Genomic DNA, 19,242 nt, shown 5'->3' with positions numbered 1-19,242 from the left:
TAATGCAATGCTATCTATCTAGCTCTCCCTCTATACTTCCTTTTGGATAAACAGACATATTAGGCAAGCATTTTGGAGCTTTCACCTAAATAACTACAGGTGGTGAGATAAGCTGCACAATATAATTGACCTTTCAGTATATTGTTGCACACACACCATCTATTTAGCAAATGCCCTTGTTATCAACAGCAGCCTTTTAAACTCACCTGAGCTAACAGGTATGTGAGCTGGTTACTCTGCTGCGCTTAAAATTTCTTTTTTGGTTTGCTACAATGCCTTTTCTGAAACGTTGTCTCCCTCTGCTGGAACACTGACTTCTTTCATTTAATGCCTGCAGACTATAAAAGAGAAACCAACCCAAAAAGTTTGGTTGATTAGTCTGTGGCATTCTTTTAAACTGTTGCTTATGGCGGTCTCTGTGAGCTTCTCAGTGACATTCAGCCATCCAGGTATCCCGCCTGCAGTAGACGGAATGTGGCAATGGAACGCTGGCTGCGCGTGTCATAATAGGCTCTGAGCCTTTATATACCTGCGCACAGCAGCAGCCACCTTCAGTCTGCTGCTGGACAGCCAGCAGCAGCAGCAGCAGGAGAGGTAATTAATCAGCAACCCTCCTGCTAAGGGTAGACAGCTGCTCGTTCCACCCCCCCCCCCGCCTTAATTGGTTCTCCTCCCTTCCAACGGTGTTGAGGCGGGTGGGAACAGCTGGGGGTTGAGGGTACTGTGCTAAAAGAGGTGGAGTTATGCAGATCTAAAACGCGTGGATTGCAGCAGCAGCAAGCCGAAAAGTGCAGGCATGTGAGGGATCTAGAGGTTGACAGCATGTCTTCTTAACGGGAGTCCAGGTGGCCATCTCCACAAATGGACTTTTCAGAAACCTTGGGTGGCACCGTAGTCGGAAACCAATTCTGGTTATCGCTTCTCGGCCTTTTGGCTAAGATCAAGTGTAGTATCTGTTCTTATCAGTTTAATATCTGATACGTCCCCTATCTGGGGACCATATATTAAATGGATTTTTAGAACAGGGAGATGGAAAAAGAGCTTGCTCTGTCCACTCCACGCATTGACCTGGTATTGCAGTATCTCCAGGACCGGTGCACCCCTTCTTTAATGCAGTTTCTAAAATCAGAAAGAATTGAATTCAATGCTTTTTGTTCATTTTGCTTGTTTGTCGGATTTTGGGATGGACTCTTTGGCTTTGCTTTTCTTCTCCTCATTGGATTTTTCATGTTAAAAGTTGCAGAAGCCAGATGACAAGCTCATTTTGGTTCAACTTCAGCAACTGTGCATTGCATTGCCATGTAATGTAATGTAATGCAATGCTATCTATCTAGCTCTCCCTCTATACTTCCTTTTGGATAAACAGACATATTAGGCAAGCATTTTGGAGCTTTCACCTAAATAACTACAGGTGGTGAGATAAGCTGCACAATATAATTGACCTTTCAGTATATTGTTGCACACACACCATCTATTTAGCAAATGCCCTTGTTATCAACAGCAGCCTTTTAAACTCACCTGAGCTAACAGGTATGTGAGCTGGTTACTCTGCTGCGCTTAAAATTTCTTTTTTGGTTTGCTACAATGCCTTTTCTGAAACGTTGTCTCCCTCTGCTGGAACACTGACTTCTTTCATTTAATGCCTGCAGACTATAAAAGAGAAACCAACCCAAAAAGTTTGGTTGATTAGTCTGTGGCATTCTTTTAAACTGTTGCTTATGGCGGTCTCTGTGAGCTTCTCAGTGACATTCAGCCATCCAGGTATCCCGCCTGCAGTAGACGGAATGTGGCAATGGAACGCTGGCTGCGCGTGTCATAATAGGCTCTGAGCCTTTATATACCTGCGCACAGCAGCAGCCACCTTCAGTCTGCTGCTGGACAGCCAGCAGCAGCAGCAGCAGGAGAGGTAATTAATCAGCAACCCTCCTGCTAAGGGTAGACAGCTGCTCGTTCCACCCCCCCCCCGCCTTAATTGGTTCTCCTCCCTTCCAACGGTGTTGAGGCAGGTGGGAACAGCCGGGGGTTGAGGGTACTGTGCTAAAAGAGGTGGAGTTATGCAGATCTAAAACGCGTGGATTGCAGCAGCAGCAAGCCGAAAAGTGCAGGCATGTGAGGGATCTAGAGGTTGACAGCATGTCTTCTTAACGGGAGTCCAGGTGGCCATCTCCACAAATGGACTTTTCAGAATCCTTGGGTGGCACCGTAGTCGGAAACCAATTCTGGTTATCGCTTCTCGGCCTTTTGGCTAAGATCAAGTGTAGTATCTGTTCTTATCAGTTTAATATCTGATACGTCCCCTATCTGGGGACCATATATTAAATGGATTTTAAGAACAGGGAGATGGAAAAAGAGCTTGCTCTGTCCACTCCACGCATTGACCTGGTATTGCAGTATCTCCAGGACCGGTGCACCCCTTCTTTAATGCAGTTTCTAAAATCAGAAAGAATTGAATTCAATGCTTTTTGTTCATTTTGCTTGTTTGTCGGATTTTGGGATGGACTCTTTGGCTTTGCTTTTCTTCTCCTCATTGGATTTTTCATGTTAAAAGTTGCAGAAGCCAGATGACAAGCTCATTTTGGTTCAACTTCAGCAACTGTGCATTGCATTGCCATGTAATGTAATGTAATGCAATGCTATCTATCTAGCTCTCCCTCTATACTTCCTTTTGGATAAACAGACATATTAGGCAAGCATTTTGGAGCTTTCACCTAAATAACTACAGGTGGTGAGATAAGCTGCACAATATAATTGACCTTTCAGTATATTGTTGCACACACACCATCTATTTAGCAAATGCCCTTGTTATCAACAGCAGCCTTTTAAACTCACCTGAGCTAACAGGTATGTGAGCTGGTTACTCTGCTGCGCTTAAAATTTCTTTTTTGGTTTGCTACAATGCCTTTTCTGAAACGTTGTCTCCCTCTGCTGGAACACTGACTTCTTTCATTTAATGCCTGCAGACTATAAAAGAGAAACCAACCCAAAAAGTTTGGTTGATTAGTCTGTGGCATTCTTTTAAACTGTTGCTTATGGCGGTCTCTGTGAGCTTCTCAGTGACATTCAGCCATCCAGGTATCCCGCCTGCAGTAGACGGAATGTGGCAATGGAACGCTGGCTGCGCGTGTCATAATAGGCTCTGAGCCTTTATATACCTGCGCACAGCAGCAGCCACCTTCAGTCTGCTGCTGGACAGCCAGCAGCAGCAGCAGCAGGAGAGGTAATTAATCAGCAACCCTCCTGCTAAGGGTAGACAGCTGCTCGTTCCACCCCCCCCCCCCGCCTTAATTGGTTCTCCTCCCTTCCAACGGTGTTGAGGCGGGTGGGAACAGCCGGGGGTTGAGGGTACTGTGCTAAAAGAGGTGGAGTTATGCAGATCTAAAACGCGTGGATTGCAGCAGCAGCAAGCCGAAAAGTGCAGGCATGTGAGGGATCTAGAGGTTGACAGCATGTCTTCTTAACGGGAGTCCAGGTGGCCATCTCCACAAATGGACTTTTCAGAAACCTTGGGTGGCACCGTAGTCGGAAACCAATTCTGGTTATCGCTTCTCGGCCTTTTGGCTAAGATCAAGTGTAGTATCTGTTCTTATCAGTTTAATATCTGATACGTCCCCTATCTGGGGACCATATATTAAATGGATTTTTAGAACAGGGAGATGGAAAAAGAGCTTGCTCTGTCCACTCCACGCATTGACCTGGTATTGCAGTATCTCCAGGACCGGTGCACCCCTTCTTTAATGCAGTTTCTAAAATCAGAAAGAATTGAATTCAATGCTTTTTGTTCATTTTGCTTGTTTGTCGGATTTTGGGATGGACTCTTTGGCTTTGCTTTTCTTCTCCTCATTGGATTTTTCATGTTAAAAGTTGCAGAAGCCAGATGACAAGCTCATTTTGGTTCAACTTCAGCAACTGTGCATTGCATTGCCATGTAATGTAATGTAATGCAATGCTATCTATCTAGCTCTCCCTCTATACTTCCTTTTGGATAAACAGACATATTAGGCAAGCATTTTGGAGCTTTCACCTAAATAACTACAGGTGGTGAGATAAGCTGCACAATATAATTGACCTTTCAGTATATTGTTGCACACACACCATCTATTTAGCAAATGCCCTTGTTATCAACAGCAGCCTTTTAAACTCACCTGAGCTAACAGGTATGTGAGCTGGTTACTCTGCTGCGCTTAAAATTTCTTTTTTGGTTTGCTACAATGCCTTTTCTGAAACGTTGTCTCCCTCTGCTGGAACACTGACTTCTTTCATTTAATGCCTGCAGACTATAAAAGAGAAACCAACCCAAAAAGTTTGGTTGATTAGTCTGTGGCATTCTTTTAAACTGTTGCTTATGGCGGTCTCTGTGAGCTTCTCAGTGACATTCAGCCATCCAGGTATCCCGCCTGCAGTAGACGGAATGTGGCAATGGAACGCTGGCTGCGCGTGTCATAATAGGCTCTGAGCCTTTATATACCTGCGCACAGCAGCAGCCACCTTCAGTCTGCTGCTGGACAGCCAGCAGCAGCAGCAGCAGGAGAGGTAATTAATCAGCAACCCTCCTGCTAAGGGTAGACAGCTGCTCGTTCCACCCCCCCCCCCCCGCCTTAATTGGTTCTCCTCCCTTCCAACGGTGTTGAGGCGGGTGGGAACAGCCGGGGGTTGAGGGTACTGTGCTAAAAGAGGTGGAGTTATGCAGATCTAAAACGCGTGGATTGCAGCAGCAGCAAGCCGAAAAGTGCAGGCATGTGAGGGATCTAGAGGTTGACAGCATGTCTTCTTAACGGGAGTCCAGGTGGCCATCTCCACAAATGGACTTTTCAGAATCCTTGGGTGGCACCGTAGTCGGAAACCAATTCTGGTTATCGCTTCTCGGCCTTTTGGCTAAGATCAAGTGTAGTATCTGTTCTTATCAGTTTAATATCTGATACGTCCCCTATCTGGGGATCATATATTAAATGGATTTTTAGAACAGGGAGATGGAAAAAGAGCTTGCTCTGTCCACTCCACGCATTGACCTGGTATTGCAGTATCTCCAGGACCGGTGCACCCCTTCTTTAATGCAGTTTCTAAAATCAGAAAGAATTGAATTCAATGCTTTTTGTTCATTTTGCTTGTTTGTCGGATTTTGGGATGGACTCTTTGGCTTTGCTTTTCTTCTCCTCATTGGATTTTTCATGTTAAAAGTTGCAGAAGCCAGATGACAAGCTCATTTTGGTTCAACTTCAGCAACTGTGCATTGCATTGCCATGTAATGTAATGTAATGCAATGCTATCTATCTAGCTCTCCCTCTATACTTCCTTTTGGATAAACAGACATATTAGGCAAGCATTTTGGAGCTTTCACCTAAATAACTACAGGTGGTGAGATAAGCTGCACAATATAATTGACCTTTCAGTATATTGTTGCACACACACCATCTATTTAGCAAATGCCCTTGTTATCAACAGCAGCCTTTTAAACTCACCTGAGCTAACAGGTATGTGAGCTGGTTACTCTGCTGCGCTTAAAATTTCTTTTTTGGTTTGCTACAATGCCTTTTCTGAAACGTTGTCTCCATCTGCTGGAACACTGACTTCTTTCATTTAATGCCTGCAGACTATAAAAGAGAAACCAACCCAAAAAGTTTGGTTGATTAGTCTGTGGCATTCTTTTAAACTGTTGCTTATGGCGGTCTCTGTGAGCTTCTCAGTGACATTCAGCCATCCAGGTATCCCGCCTGCAGTAGACGGAATGTGGCAATGGAACGCTGGCTGCGCGTGTCATAATAGGCTCTGAGCCTTTATATACCTGCGCACAGCAGCAGCCACCTTCAGTCTGCTGCTGGACAGCCAGCAGCAGCAGCAGCAGGAGAGGTAATTAATCAGCAACCCTCCTGCTAAGGGTAGACAGCTGCTCGTTCCACCCCCCCCCCGTCTTAATTGGTTCTCCTCCCTTCCAACGGTGTTGAGGCGGGTGGGAACAGCCGGGGGTTGAGGGTACTGTGCTAAAAGAGGTGGAGTTATGCAGATCTAAAACGCGTGGATTGCAGCAGCAGCAAGCCGAAAAGTGCAGGCATGTGAGGGATCTAGAGGTTGACAGCATGTCTTCTTAACGGGAGTCCAGGTGGCCATCTCCACAAATGGACTTTTCAGAATCCTTGGGTGGCACCGTAGTCGGAAACCAATTCTGGTTATCGCTTCTCGGCCTTTTGGCTAAGATCAAGTGTAGTATCTGTTCTTATCAGTTTAATATCTGATACGTCCCCTATCTGGGGACCATATATTAAATGGATTTTTAGAACAGGGAGATGGAAAAAGAGCTTGCTCTGTCCACTCCACGCATTGACCTGGTATTGCAGTATCTCCAGGACCGGTGCACCCCTTCTTTAATGCAGTTTCTAAAATCAGAAAGAATTGAATTCAATGCTTTTTGTTCATTTTGCTTGTTTGTCGGATTTTGGGATGGACTCTTTGGCTTTGCTTTTCTTCTCCTCATTGGATTTTTCATGTTAAAAGTTGCAGAAGCCAGATGACAAGCTCATTTTGGTTCAACTTCAGCAACTGTGCATTGCATTGCCATGTAATGTAATGTAATGCAATGCTATCTATCTAGCTCTCCCTCTATACTTCCTTTTGGATAAACAGACATATTAGGCAAGCATTTTGGAGCTTTCACCTAAATAACTACAGGTGGTGAGATAAGCTGCACAATATAATTGACCTTTCAGTATATTGTTGCACACACACCATCTATTTAGCAAATGCCCTTGTTATCAACAGCAGCCTTTTAAACTCACCTGAGCTAACAGGTATGTGAGCTGGTTACTCTGCTGCGCTTAAAATTTCTTTTTTGGTTTGCTACAATGCCTTTTCTGAAACGTTGTCTCCCTCTGCTGGAACACTGACTTCTTTCATTTAATGCCTGCAGACTATAAAAGAGAAACCAACCCAAAAAGTTTGGTTGATTAGTCTGTGGCATTCTTTTAAACTGTTGCTTATGGCGGTCTCTGTGAGCTTCTCAGTGACATTCAGCCATCCAGGTATCCCGCCTGCAGTAGACGGAATGTGGCAATGGAACGCTGGCTGCGCGTGTCATAATAGGCTCTGAGCCTTTATATACCTGCGCACAGCAGCAGCCACCTTCAGTCTGCTGCTGGACAGCCAGCAGCAGCAGCAGCAGGAGAGGTAATTAATCAGCAACCCTCCTGCTAAGGGTAGACAGCTGCTCGTTCCACCCCCCCCCCGCCTTAATTGGTTCTCCTCCCTTCCAACGGTGTTGAGGCGGGTGGGAACAGCCGGGGGTTGAGGGTACTGTGCTAAAAGAGGTGGAGTTATGCAGATCTAAACCGCGTGGATTGCAGCAGCAGCAAGCCGAAAAGTGCAGGCATGTGAGGGATCTAGAGGTTGACAGCATGTCTTCTTAACGGGAGTCCAGGTGGCCATCTCCACAAATGGACTTTTCAGAATCCTTGGGTGGCACCGTAGTCGGAAACCAATTCTGGTTATCGCTTCTCGGCCTTTTGGCTAAGATCAAGTGTAGTATCTGTTCTTATCAGTTTAATATCTGATACGTCCCCTATCTGGGGACCATATATTAAATGGATTTTTAGAACAGGGAGATGGAAAAAGAGCTTGCTCTGTCCACTCCACGCATTGACCTGGTATTGCAGTATCTCCAGGACCGGTGCACCCCTTCTTTAATGCAGTTTCTAAAATCAGAAAGAATTGAATTCAATGCTTTTTGTTCATTTTGCTTGTTTGTCGGATTTTGGGATGGACTCTTTGGCTTTGCTTTTCTTCTCCTCATTGGATTTTTCATGTTAAAAGTTGCAGAAGCCAGATGACAAGCTCATTTTGGTTCAACTTCAGCAACTGTGCATTGCATTGCCATGTAATGTAATGTAATGCAATGCTATCTATCTAGCTCTCCCTCTATACTTCCTTTTGGATAAACAGACATATTAGGCAAGCATTTTGGAGCTTTCACCTAAATAACTACAGGTGGTGAGATAAGCTGCACAATATAATTGACCTTTCAGTATATTGTTGCACACACACCATCTATTTAGCAAATGCCCTTGTTATCAACAGCAGCCTTTTAAACTCACCTGAGCTAACAGGTATGTGAGCTGGTTACTCTGCTGCGCTTAAAATTTCTTTTTTGGTTTGCTACAATGCCTTTTCTGAAACGTTGTCTCCCTCTGCTGGAACACTGACTTCTTTCATTTAATGCCTGCAGACTATAAAAGAGAAACCAACCCAAAAAGTTTGGTTGATTAGTCTGTGGCATTCTTTTAAACTGTTGCTTATGGCGGTCTCTGTGAGCTTCTCAGTGACATTCAGCCATCCAGGTATCCCGCCTGCAGTAGACGGAATGTGGCAATGGAACGCTGGCTGCGCGTGTCATAATAGGCTCTGAGCCTTTATATACCTGCGCACAGCAGCAGCCACCTTCAGTCTGCTGCTGGACAGCCAGCAGCAGCAGCAGCAGGAGAGGTAATTAATCAGCAACCCTCCTGCTAAGGGTAGACAGCTGCTCGTTCCACCCCCCCCCCCCCCCCGCCTTAATTGGTTCTCCTCCCTTCCAACGGTGTTGAGGCGGGTGGGAACAGCCGGGGGTTGAGGGTACTGTGCTAAAAGAGGTGGAGTTATGCAGATCTAAAACGCGTGGATTGCAGCAGCAGCAAGCCGAAAAGTGCAGGCATGTGAGGGATCTAGAGGTTGACAGCATGTCTTCTTAACGGGAGTCCAGGTGGCCATCTCCACAAATGGACTTTTCAGAATCCTTGGGTGGCACCGTAGTCGGAAACCAATTCTGGTTATCGCTTCTCGGCCTTTTGGCTAAGATCAAGTGTAGTATCTGTTCTTATCAGTTTAATATCTGATACGTCCCCTATCTGGGGACCATATATTAAATGGATTTTTAGAACAGGGAGATGGAAAAAGAGCTTGCTCTGTCCACTCCACGCATTGACCTGGTATTGCAGTATCTCCAGGACAGGTGCACCCCTTCTTTTATGCAGTTTCTAAAATCAGAAAGAATTGAATTCAATGCTTTTTGTTCATTTTGCTTGTTTGTCGGATTTTGGGATGGACTCTTTGGCTTTGCTTTTCTTCTCCTCATTGGATTTTTCATGTTAAAAGTTGCAGAAGCCAGATGACAAGCTCATTTTGGTTCAACTTCAGCAACTGTGCATTGCATTGCCATGTAATGTAATGTAATGCAATGCTATCTATCTAGCTCTCCCTCTATACTTCCTTTTGGATAAACAGACATATTAGGCAAGCATTTTGGAGCTTTCACCTAAATAACTACAGGTGGTGAGATAAGCTGCACAATATAATTGACCTTTCAGTATATTGTTGCACACACACCATCTATTTAGCAAATGCCCTTGTTATCAACAGCAGCCTTTTAAACTCACCTGAGCTAACAGGTATGTGAGCTGGTTACTCTGCTGCGCTTAAAATTTCTTTTTTGGTTTGCTACAATGCCTTTTCTGAAACGTTGTCTCCCTCTGCTGGAACACTGACTTCTTTCATTTAATGCCTGCAGACTATAAAAGAGAAACCAACCCAAAAAGTTTGGTTGATTAGTCTGTGGCATTCTTTTAAACTGTTGCTTATGGCGGTCTCTGTGAGCTTCTCAGTGACATTCAGCCATCCAGGTATCCCGCCTGCAGTAGACGGAATGTGGCAATGGAACGCTGGCTGCGCGTGTCATAATAGGCTCTGAGCCTTTATATACCTGCGCACAGCAGCAGCCACCTTCAGTCTGCTGCTGGACAGCCAGCAGCAGCAGCAGCAGGAGAGGTAATTAATCAGCAACCCTCCTGCTAAGGGTAGACAGCTGCTCGTTCCACCCCCCCCCCCCCGCCTTAATTGGTTCTCCTCCCTTCCAACGGTGTTGAGGCGGGTGGGAACAGCCGGGGGTTGAGGGTACTGTGCTAAAAGAGGTGGAGTTATGCAGATCTAAAACGCGTGGATTGCAGCAGCAGCAAGCCGAAAAGTGCAGGCATGTGAGGGATCTAGAGGTTGACAGCATGTCTTCTTAACGGGAGTCCAGGTGGCCATCTCCACAAATGGACTTTTCAGAATCCTTGGGTGGCACCGTAGTCGGAAACCAATTCTGGTTATCGCTTCTCGGCCTTTTGGCTAAGATCAAGTGTAGTATCTGTTCTTATCAGTTTAATATCTGATACGTCCCCTATCTGGGGATCATATATTAAATGGATTTTTAGAACAGGGAGATGGAAAAAGAGCTTGCTCTGTCCACTCCACGCATTGACCTGGTATTGCAGTATCTCCAGGACCGGTGCACCCCTTCTTTAATGCAGTTTCTACAATCAGAAAGAATTGAATTCAATACTTTTTGTTCATTTTGCTTGTTTGACGGATTTTGGGATGGACTCTTTGGCTTTGCTTTTCTTCTCCTCATTGGATTTTTCATGTTAAAAGTTGCAGAAGCCAGATGACAAGCTCATTTTGGTTCAACTTCAGCAACTGTGCATTGCATTGCCATGTAATGTAATGTAATGCAATGCTATCTATCTAGCTCTCCCTCTATACTTCCTTTTGGATAAACAGACATATTAGGCAAGCATTTTGGAGCTTTCACCTAAATAACTACAGGTGGTGAGATAAGCTGCACAATATAATTGACCTTTCAGTATATTGTTGCACACACACCATCTATTTAGCAAATGCCCTTGTTATCAACAGCAGCCTTTTAAACTCACCTGAGCTAACAGGTATGTGAGCTGGTTACTCTGCTGCGCTTAAAATTTCTTTTTTGGTTTGCTACAATGCCTTTTCTGAAACGTTGTCTCCCTCTGCTGGAACACTGACTTCTTTCATTTAATGCCTGCAGACTATAAAAGAGAAACCAACCCAAAAAGTTTGGTTGATTAGTCTGTGGCATTCTTTTAAACTGTTGCTTATGGCGGTCTCTGTGAGCTTCTCAGTGACATTCAGCCATCCAGGTATCCCGCCTGCAGTAGACGGAATGTGGCAATGGAACGCTGGCTGCGCGTGTCATAATAGGCTCTGAGCCTTTATATACCTGCGCACAGCAGCAGCCACCTTCAGTCTGCTGCTGGACAGCCAGCAGCAGCAGCAGCAGGAGAGGTAATTAATCAGCAACCCTCCTGCTAAGGGTAGACAGCTGCTCGTTCCACCCCCCCCCCCCCCGCCTTAATTGGTTCTCCTCCCTTCCAACGGTGTTGAGGCGGGTGGGAACAGCCGGGGGTTGAGGGTACTGTGCTAAAAGAGGTGGAGTTATGCAGATCTAAAACGCGTGGATTGCAGCAGCAGCAAGCCGAAAAGTGCAGGCATGTGAGGGATCTAGAGGTTGACAGCATGTCTTCTTAACGGGAGTCCAGGTGGCCATCTCCACAAATGGACTTTTCAGAATCCTTGGGTGGCACCGTAGTCGGAAACCAATTCTGGTTATCGCTTCTCGGCCTTTTGGCTAAGATCAAGTGTAGTATCTGTTCTTATCAGTTTAATATCTGATACGTCCCCTATCTGGGGACCATATATTAAATGGATTTTTAGAACAGGGAGATGGAAAAAGAGCTTGCTCTGTCCACTCCACGCATTGACCTGGTATTGCAGTATCTCCAGGACCGGTGCACCCCTTCTTTAATGCAGTTTCTAAAATCAGAAAGAATTGAATTCAATGCTTTTTGTTCATTTTGCTTGTTTGTCGGATTTTGGGATGGACTCTTTGGCTTTGCTTTTCTTCTCCTCATTGGATTTTTCATGTTAAAAGTTGCAGAAGCCAGATGACAAGCTCATTTTGGTTCAACTTCAGCAACTGTGCATTGCATTGCCATGTAATGTAATGTAATGCCATGCTATCTATCTAGCTCTCCCTCTATACTTCCTTTTGGATAAACAGACATATTAGGCAAGCATTTTGGAGCTTTCACCTAAATAACTACAGGTGGTGAGATAAGCTGCACAATATAATTGACCTTTCAGTATATTGTTGCACACACACCATCTATTTAGCAAATGCCCTTGTTATCAACAGCAGCCTTTTAAACTCACCTGAGCTAACAGGTATGTGAGCTGGTTACTCTGCTGCGCTTAAAATTTCTTTTTTGGTTTGCTACAATGCCTTTTCTGAAACGTTGTCTCCCTCTGCTGGAACACTGACTTCTTTCATTTAATGCCTGCAGACTATAAAAGAGAAACCAACCCAAAAAGTTTGGTTGATTAGTCTGTGGCATTCTTTTAAACTGTTGCTTATGGCGGTCTCTGTGAGCTTCTCAGTGACATTCAGCCATCCAGGTATCCCGCCTGCAGTAGACGGAATGTGGCAATGGAACGCTGGCTGCGCGTTTCATAATAGGCTCTGAGCCTTTATATACCTGCGCACAGCAGCAGCCACCTTCAGTCTGCTGCTGGACAGCCAGCAGCAGCAGCAGCAGGAGAGGTAATTAATCAGCAACCCTCCTGCTAAGGGTAGACAGCTGCTCGTTCCACCCCCCCCCCGCCTTAATTGGTTCTCCTCCCTTCCAACGGTGTTGAGGCGGGTGGGAACAGCCGGGGGTTGAGGGTACTGTGCTAAAAGAGGTGGAGTTATGCAGATCTAAAACGCGTGGATTGCAGCAGCAGCAAGCCGAAAAGTGCAGGCATGTGAGGGATCTAGAGGTTGACAGCATGTCTTCTTAACGGGAGTCCAGGTGGCCATCTCCACAAATGGACTTTTCAGAATCCTTGGGTGGCACCGTAGTCGGAAACCAATTCTGGTTATCGCTTCTCGGCCTTTTGGCTAAGATCAAGTGTAGTATCTGTTCTTATCAGTTTAATATCTGATACGTCCCCTATCTGGGGACCATATATTAAATGGATTTTTAGAACAGGGAGATGGAAAAAGAGCTTGCTCTGTCCACTCCACGCATTGACCTGGTATTGCAGTATCTCCAGGACCGGTGCACCCCTTCTTTAATGCAGTTTCTAAAATCAGAAAGAATTGAATTCAATGCTTTTTGTTCATTTTGCTTGTTTGTCGGATTTTGGGATGGACTCTTTGGCTTTACTTTTCTTCTCCTCATTGGATTTTTCATGTTAAAAGTTGCAGAAGCCAGATGACAAGCTCATTTTGGTTCAACTTCAGCAACTGTGCATTGCATTGCCATGTAATGTAATGTAATGCAATGCTATCTATCTAGCTCTCCCTCTATACTTCCTTTTGGATAAACAGACATATTAGGCAAGCATTTTGGAGCTTTCACCTAAATAACTACAGGTGGTGAGATAAGCTGCACAATATAATTGACCTTTCAGTATATTGTTGCACACACACCATCTATTTAGCAAATGCCCTTGTTATCAACAGCAGCCTTTTAAACTCACCTGAGCTAACAGGTATGTGAGCTGGTTACTCTGCTGCGCTTAAAATTTCTTTTTTGGTTTGCTACAATGCCTTTTCTGAAACGTTGTCTCCCTCTGCTGGAACACTGACTTCTTTCATTTAATGCCTGCAGACTATAAAAGAGAAACCAACCCAAAAAGTTTGGTTGATTAGTCTGTGGCATTCTTTTAAACTGTTGCTTATGGCGGTCTCTGTGAGCTTCTCAGTGACATTCAGCCATCCAGGTATCCCGCCTGCAGTAGACGGAATGTGGCAATGGAACGCTGGCTGCGCGTGTCATAATAGGCTCTGAGCCTTTATATACCTGCGCACAGCAGCAGCCACCTTCAGTCTGCTGCTGGACAGCCAGCAGCAGCAGCAGCAGGAGAGGTAATTAATCAGCAACCCTCCTGCTAAGGGTAGACAGCTGCTCATTCCACCCCCCCCCCCCGCCTTAATTGGTTCTCCTCCCTTCCAACGGTGTTGAGGCGGGTGGGAACAGCCGGGGGTTGAGGGTACTGTGCTAAAAGAGGTGGAGTTATGCAGATCTAAAACGCGTGGATTGCAGCAGCAGCAAGCCGAAAAGTGCAGGCATGTGAGGGATCTAGAGGTTGACAGCATGTCTTCTTAACGGGAGTCCAGGTGGCCATCTCCACAAATGGACTTTTCAGAATCCTTGGGTGGCACCGTAGTCGGAAACCAATTCTGGTTATCGCTTCTCGGCCTTTTGGCTAAGATCAAGTGTAGTATCTGTTCTTATCAGTTTAATATCTGATACGTCCCCTATCTGGGGACCATATATTAAATGGATTTTTAGAACAGGGAGATGGAAAAAGAGCTTGCTCTGTCCACTCCACGCATTGACCTGGTATTGCAGTATCTCCAGGACCGGTGCACCCCTTCTTTAATGCAGTTTCTAAAATCAGAAAGAATTGAATTCAATGCTTTTTGTTCATTTTGCTTGTTTGTCGGATTTTGGGATGGACTCTTTGGCTTTGCTTTTCTTCTCCTCATTGGATTTTTCATGTTAAAAGTTGCAGAAGCCAGATGACAAGCTCATTTTGGTTCAACTTCAGCAACTGTGCATTGCATTGCCATGTAATGTAATGTAATGCAATGCTATCTATCTAGCTCTCCCTCTATACTTCCTTTTGGATAAACAGACATATTAGGCAAGCATTTTGGAGCTTTCACCTAAATAACTACAAGTGGTGAGATAAGCTGCACAATATAATTGACCTTTCAGTATATTGTTGCACACACACCATCTATTTAGCAAATGCCCTTGTTATCAACAGCAGCCTTTTAAACTCACCTGAGCTAACAGGTATGTGAGCTGGTTACTCTGCTGCGCTTAAAATTTCTTTTTTGGTTTGCTACAATGCCTTTTCTGAAACGTTGTCTCCCTCTGCTGGAACACTGACTTCTTTCATTTAATGCCTGCAGACTATAAAAGAGAAACCAACCCAAAAAGTTTGGTTGATTAGTCTGTGGCATTCTTTTAAACTGTTGCTTATGGCGGTCTCTGTGAGCTTCTCAGTGACATTCAGCCATCCAGGTATCCCGCCTGCAGTAGACGGAATGTGGCAATGGAACGCTGGCTGCGCGTGTCATAATAGGCTCTGAGCCTTTATATACCTGCGCACAGCAGCAGCCACCTTCAGTCTGCTGCTGGACAGCCAGCAGCAGCAGCAGCAGGAGAGGTAATTAATCAGCAACCCTCCTGCTAAGGGTAGGCAGCTGCTCGTTCCACCCCCCCCCCCGCCTTAATTGGTTCTCCTCCCTTCCAACGGTGTTGAGGCGGGTGGGAACAGCCGGGGGTTGAGGGTACTGTGCTAAAAGAGGTGGAGTTATGCAGATCTAAAACGCGTGGATTGCAGCAGCAGCAAGCCGAAAAGTGCAGGCATGTGAGGGATCTAGAGGTTGACAGCATGTTTTCTTAACGGGAGTCCAGGTGGCCATCTCCACAAATGGACTTTTCAGAATCCTTGGGTGGCACCGTAGTCGGAAACCAATTCTGGTTATCGCTTCTCGGCCTTTTGGCTAAGATCAAGTGTAGTATCTGTTCTTATCAGTTTAATATCTGATACGTCCCCTATCTGGGGACCATATATTAAATGGATTTTTAGAACAGGGAGATGGAAAAAGAGCTTGCTCTGTCCACTCCACGCATTGACCTGGTATTGCAGTATCTCCAGGACCGGTGCACCCCTTCTTTAATGCAGTTTCTAAAATCAGAAAGAATTGAATTCAATGCTTTTTGTTCATTTTGCTTGTTTGTCGGATTTTGGGATGGACTCTTTGGCTTTGCTTTTCTTCTCCTCATTGGATTTTTCATGTTAAAAGTTGCAGAAGCCAGATGACAAGCTCATTTTGGTTCAACTTCAGCAACTGTGCATTGCATTGCCATGTAATGTAATGTAATGCAATGCTATCTATCTAGCTCTCCCTCTATACTTCCTTTTGGATAAACAGACATATTAGGCAAGCATTTTGGAGCTTTCACCTAAATAACTACAGGTGGTGAGATAAGCTGCACAATATAATTGACCTTTCAGTATATTGTTGCACACACACCATCTATTTAGCAAATGCCCTTGTTATCAACAGCAGCCTTTTAAACTCACCTGAGCTAACAGGTATGTGAGCTGGTTACTCTGCTGCGCTTAAAATTTCTTTTTTGGTTTGCTACAATGCCTTTTCTGAAACGTTGTCTCCCTCTGCTGGAACACTGACTTCTTTCATTTAATGCCTGCAGACTATAAAAGAGAAACCAACCCAAAAAGTTTGGTTGATTAGTCTGTGGCATTCTTTTAAACTGTTGCTTATGGCGGTCTCTGTGAGCTTCTCAGTGACATTCAGCCATCCAGGTATCCCGCCTGCAGTAGACGGAATGTGGCAATGGAACGCTGGCTGCGCGTGTCATAATAGGCTCTGAGCCTTTATATACCTGCGCACAGCAGCAGCCACCTTCAGTCTGCTGCTGGACAGCCAGCAGCAGCAGCAGCAGGAGAGGTAATTAATCAGCAACCCTCCTGCTAAGGGTAGACAGCTGCTCGTTCCACCCCCCCCCCCGCCTTAATTGGTTCTCCTCCCTTCCAACGGTGTTGAGGCGGGTGGGAACAGCCGGGGGTTGAGGGTACTGTGCTAAAAGAGGTGGAGTTATGCAGATCTAAAACGCGTGGATTGCAGCAGCAGCAAGCCGAAAAGTGCAGGCATGTGAGGGATCTAGAGGTTGACAGCATGTCTTCTTAACGGGAGTCCAGGTGGCCATCTCCACAAATGGACTTTTCAGAATCCTTGGGTGGCACCGTAGTCGGAAACCAATTCTGGTTATCGCTTCTCGGCCTTTTGGCTAAGATCAAGTGTAGTATCTGTTCTTATCAGTTTAATATCTGATACGTCCCCTATCTGGGGACCATATATTAAATGGATTTTTAGAACAGGGAGATGGAAAAAGAGCTTGCTCTGTCCACTCCACGCATTGACCTGGTATTGCAGTATCTCCAGGACTGGTGCACCCCTTCTTTAATGCAGTTTCTAAAATCAGAAAGAATTGAATTCAATGCTTTTTGTTCATTTTGCTTGTTTGTCGGATTTTGGGATGGACTCTTTGGCTTTGCTTTTCTTCTCCTCATTGGATTTTTCATGTTAAAAGTTGCAGAAGCCAGATGACAAGCTCATTTTGGTTCAACTTCAGCAACTGTGCATTGCATTGCCATGTAATGTAATGTAATGCAATGCTATCTATCTAGCTCTCCCTCTATACTTCCTTTTGGATAAACAGACATATTAGGCAAGCATTTTGGAGCTTTCACCTAAATAACTACAGGTGGTGAGATAAGCTGCACAATATAATTGACCTTTCAGTATATTGTTGCACACACACCATCTATTTAGCAAATGCCCTTGTTATCAACAGCAGCCTTTTAAACTCACCTGAGCTAACAGGTATGTGAGCTGGTTACTCTGCTGCGCTTAAAATTTCTTTTTTGGTTTGCTACAATGCCTTTTCTGAAACGTTGTCTCCCTCTGCTGGAACACTGACTTCTTTCATTTAATGCCTGCAGACTATAAAAGAGAAACCAACCCAAAAAGTTTGGTTGATTAGTCTGTGGCATTCTTTTAAACTGTTGCTTATGGCGGTCTCTGTGAGCTTCTCAGTGACATTCAGCCATCCAGGTATCCCGCCTGCAGTAGACGGAATGTGGCAATGGAACGCTGGCTGCGCGTGTCATAATAGGCTCTGAGCCTTTATATACCTGCGCACAGCAGCAGCCACCTTCAGTCTGCTGCTGGACAGCCAGCAGCAGCAGCAGCAGGAGAGGTAATTAATCAGCAACCCTCCTGCTAAGGGTAGACAGCTGCTCGTTCCACCCCCCCCCCGCCTTAATTGGTTCTCCTCCCTTCCAACGGTGTTGAGGCGGGTGGGAACAGCCGGGGGTTGAGGGTACTGTGCTAAAAGAGGTGGAGTTATGCAGATCTAAAACGCGTGGATTGCAGCAGCAGCAAGCCGAAAAGTGCAGGCATGTGAGGGATCTAGAGGTTGACAGCATGTCTTCTTAACGGGAGTCCAGGTGGCCATCTCCACAAATGGACTTTTCAGAATCCTTGGGTGGCACCGTAGTCGGAAACCAATTCTGGTTATCGCTTCTCGGCCTTTTGGCTAAGATCAAGTGTAGTATCTGTTCTTATCAGTTTAATATCTGATACGTCCCCTATCTGGGGACCATATATTAAATGGATTTTTAGAACAGGGAGATGGAAAAAGAGCTTGCTCTGTCCACTCCACGCATTGACCTGGTATTGCAGTATCTCCAGGACCGGTGCACCCCTTCTTTAATGCAGTTTCTAAAATCAGAAAGAATTGAATTCAATGCTTTTTGTTCATTTTGCTTGTTTGTCGGATTTTGGGATGGACTCTTTGGCTTTGCTTTTCTTCTCCTCATTGGATTTTTCATGTTAAAAGTTGCAGAAGCCAGATGACAAGCTCATTTTGGTTCAACTTCAGCAACTGTGCATTGCATTGCCATGTAATGTAATGTAATGCAATGCTATCTATCTAGCTCTCCCTCTATACTTCCTTTTGGATAAACAGACATATTAGGCAAGCATTTTGGAGCTTTCACCTAAATAACTACAGGTGGTGAGATAAGCTGCACAATATAATTGACCTTTCAGTATATTGTTGCACACACACCATCTATTTAGCAAATGCCCTTGTTATCAACAGCAGCCTTTTAAACTCACCTGAGCTAACAGGTATGTGAGCTGGTTACTCTGCTGCGCTTAAAATTTCTTTTTTGGTTTGCTACAATGCCTTTTCTGAAACGTTGTCTCCCTCTGCTGGAACACTGACTTCTTTCATTTAATGCCTGCAGACTATAAAAGAGAAACCAACCCAAAAAGTTTGGTTGATTAGTCTGTGGCATTCTTTTAAACTGTTGCTTATGGCGGTCTCTGTGAGCTTCTCAGTGACATTCAGCCATCCAGGTATCCCGCCTGCAGTAGACGGAATGTGGCAATGGAACGCTGGCTGCGCGTGTCATAATAGGCTCTGAGCCTTTATATACCTGCGCACAGCAGCAGCCACCTTCAGTCTGCTGCTGGACAGCCAGCAGCAGCAGCAGCAGGAGAGGTAATTAATCAGCAACCCTCCTGCTAAGGGTAGACAGCTGCTCGTTCCACCCCCCCCCCGCCTTAATTGGTTCTCCTCCCTTCCAACGGTGTTGAGGCGGGTGGGAACAGCCGGGGGTTGAGGGTACTGTGCTAAAAGAGGTGGAGTTATGCAGATCTAAAACGCGTGGATTGCAGCAGCAGCAAGCCGAAAACTGCAGGCATGTGAGGGATCTAGAGGTTGACAGCATGTCTTCTTAACGGGAGTCCAGGTGGCCATCTCCACAAATGGA

At 45.3% G+C, this 19,242-nt stretch overlaps 14 non-coding genes across 14 annotated transcripts; all 14 read left to right on the top strand.

Moving 5' to 3' along the window:
* The first annotated feature begins 914 nt into the window (after positions 1-914).
* LOC141195104 (U2 spliceosomal RNA) lies at positions 915-1,105 on the top strand. The gene has a single exon (XR_012267711.1). It is a non-coding gene; the product is annotated as a U2 spliceosomal RNA (small nuclear RNA).
* Positions 1,106-2,225: 1,120 nt separating this feature from the next.
* Positions 2,226-2,416, top strand: LOC141195908 (U2 spliceosomal RNA). The gene has a single exon (XR_012268479.1). It is a non-coding gene; the product is annotated as a U2 spliceosomal RNA (small nuclear RNA).
* Positions 2,417-3,538: 1,122 nt separating this feature from the next.
* LOC141195103 (U2 spliceosomal RNA) lies at positions 3,539-3,729 on the top strand. Its single transcript, XR_012267710.1, has one exon. It is a non-coding gene; the product is annotated as a U2 spliceosomal RNA (small nuclear RNA).
* A 1,123-nt stretch (positions 3,730-4,852) lies between these two features.
* On the top strand, positions 4,853-5,043 carry LOC141195868 (U2 spliceosomal RNA). The gene has a single exon (XR_012268441.1). It is a non-coding gene; the product is annotated as a U2 spliceosomal RNA (small nuclear RNA).
* Positions 5,044-6,163: 1,120 nt separating this feature from the next.
* LOC141195102 (U2 spliceosomal RNA) lies at positions 6,164-6,354 on the top strand. The gene has a single exon (XR_012267709.1). It is a non-coding gene; the product is annotated as a U2 spliceosomal RNA (small nuclear RNA).
* Positions 6,355-7,474: 1,120 nt separating this feature from the next.
* LOC141195101 (U2 spliceosomal RNA) lies at positions 7,475-7,665 on the top strand. The gene has a single exon (XR_012267708.1). It is a non-coding gene; the product is annotated as a U2 spliceosomal RNA (small nuclear RNA).
* Positions 7,666-8,791: 1,126 nt separating this feature from the next.
* On the top strand, positions 8,792-8,982 carry LOC141195991 (U2 spliceosomal RNA). Its single transcript, XR_012268560.1, has one exon. It is a non-coding gene; the product is annotated as a U2 spliceosomal RNA (small nuclear RNA).
* Positions 8,983-10,105: 1,123 nt separating this feature from the next.
* On the top strand, positions 10,106-10,296 carry LOC141195867 (U2 spliceosomal RNA). The gene has a single exon (XR_012268440.1). It is a non-coding gene; the product is annotated as a U2 spliceosomal RNA (small nuclear RNA).
* Positions 10,297-11,420: 1,124 nt separating this feature from the next.
* Positions 11,421-11,611, top strand: LOC141195100 (U2 spliceosomal RNA). The gene has a single exon (XR_012267707.1). It is a non-coding gene; the product is annotated as a U2 spliceosomal RNA (small nuclear RNA).
* Positions 11,612-12,731: 1,120 nt separating this feature from the next.
* Positions 12,732-12,922, top strand: LOC141195098 (U2 spliceosomal RNA). The gene has a single exon (XR_012267705.1). It is a non-coding gene; the product is annotated as a U2 spliceosomal RNA (small nuclear RNA).
* A 1,122-nt stretch (positions 12,923-14,044) lies between these two features.
* LOC141195097 (U2 spliceosomal RNA) lies at positions 14,045-14,235 on the top strand. Its single transcript, XR_012267704.1, has one exon. It is a non-coding gene; the product is annotated as a U2 spliceosomal RNA (small nuclear RNA).
* A 1,121-nt stretch (positions 14,236-15,356) lies between these two features.
* Positions 15,357-15,547, top strand: LOC141195096 (U2 spliceosomal RNA). Its single transcript, XR_012267703.1, has one exon. It is a non-coding gene; the product is annotated as a U2 spliceosomal RNA (small nuclear RNA).
* A 1,121-nt stretch (positions 15,548-16,668) lies between these two features.
* Positions 16,669-16,859, top strand: LOC141195812 (U2 spliceosomal RNA). Its single transcript, XR_012268388.1, has one exon. It is a non-coding gene; the product is annotated as a U2 spliceosomal RNA (small nuclear RNA).
* A 1,120-nt stretch (positions 16,860-17,979) lies between these two features.
* LOC141195095 (U2 spliceosomal RNA) lies at positions 17,980-18,170 on the top strand. The gene has a single exon (XR_012267702.1). It is a non-coding gene; the product is annotated as a U2 spliceosomal RNA (small nuclear RNA).
* Positions 18,171-19,242: the final 1,072 nt, after the last annotated feature.

The sequence above is a fragment of the Phyllobates terribilis genome, unplaced genomic scaffold, assembly GCF_046119375.1.
Source record: "Phyllobates terribilis strain yellow unplaced genomic scaffold, ASM4611937v1 Scaffold_74__1_contigs__length_7073193, whole genome shotgun sequence".
Lineage (NCBI taxonomy): Eukaryota > Metazoa > Chordata > Amphibia > Anura > Dendrobatidae > Phyllobates > Phyllobates terribilis.
This window is presented reverse-complemented; position numbering and strand designations above follow the sequence as displayed.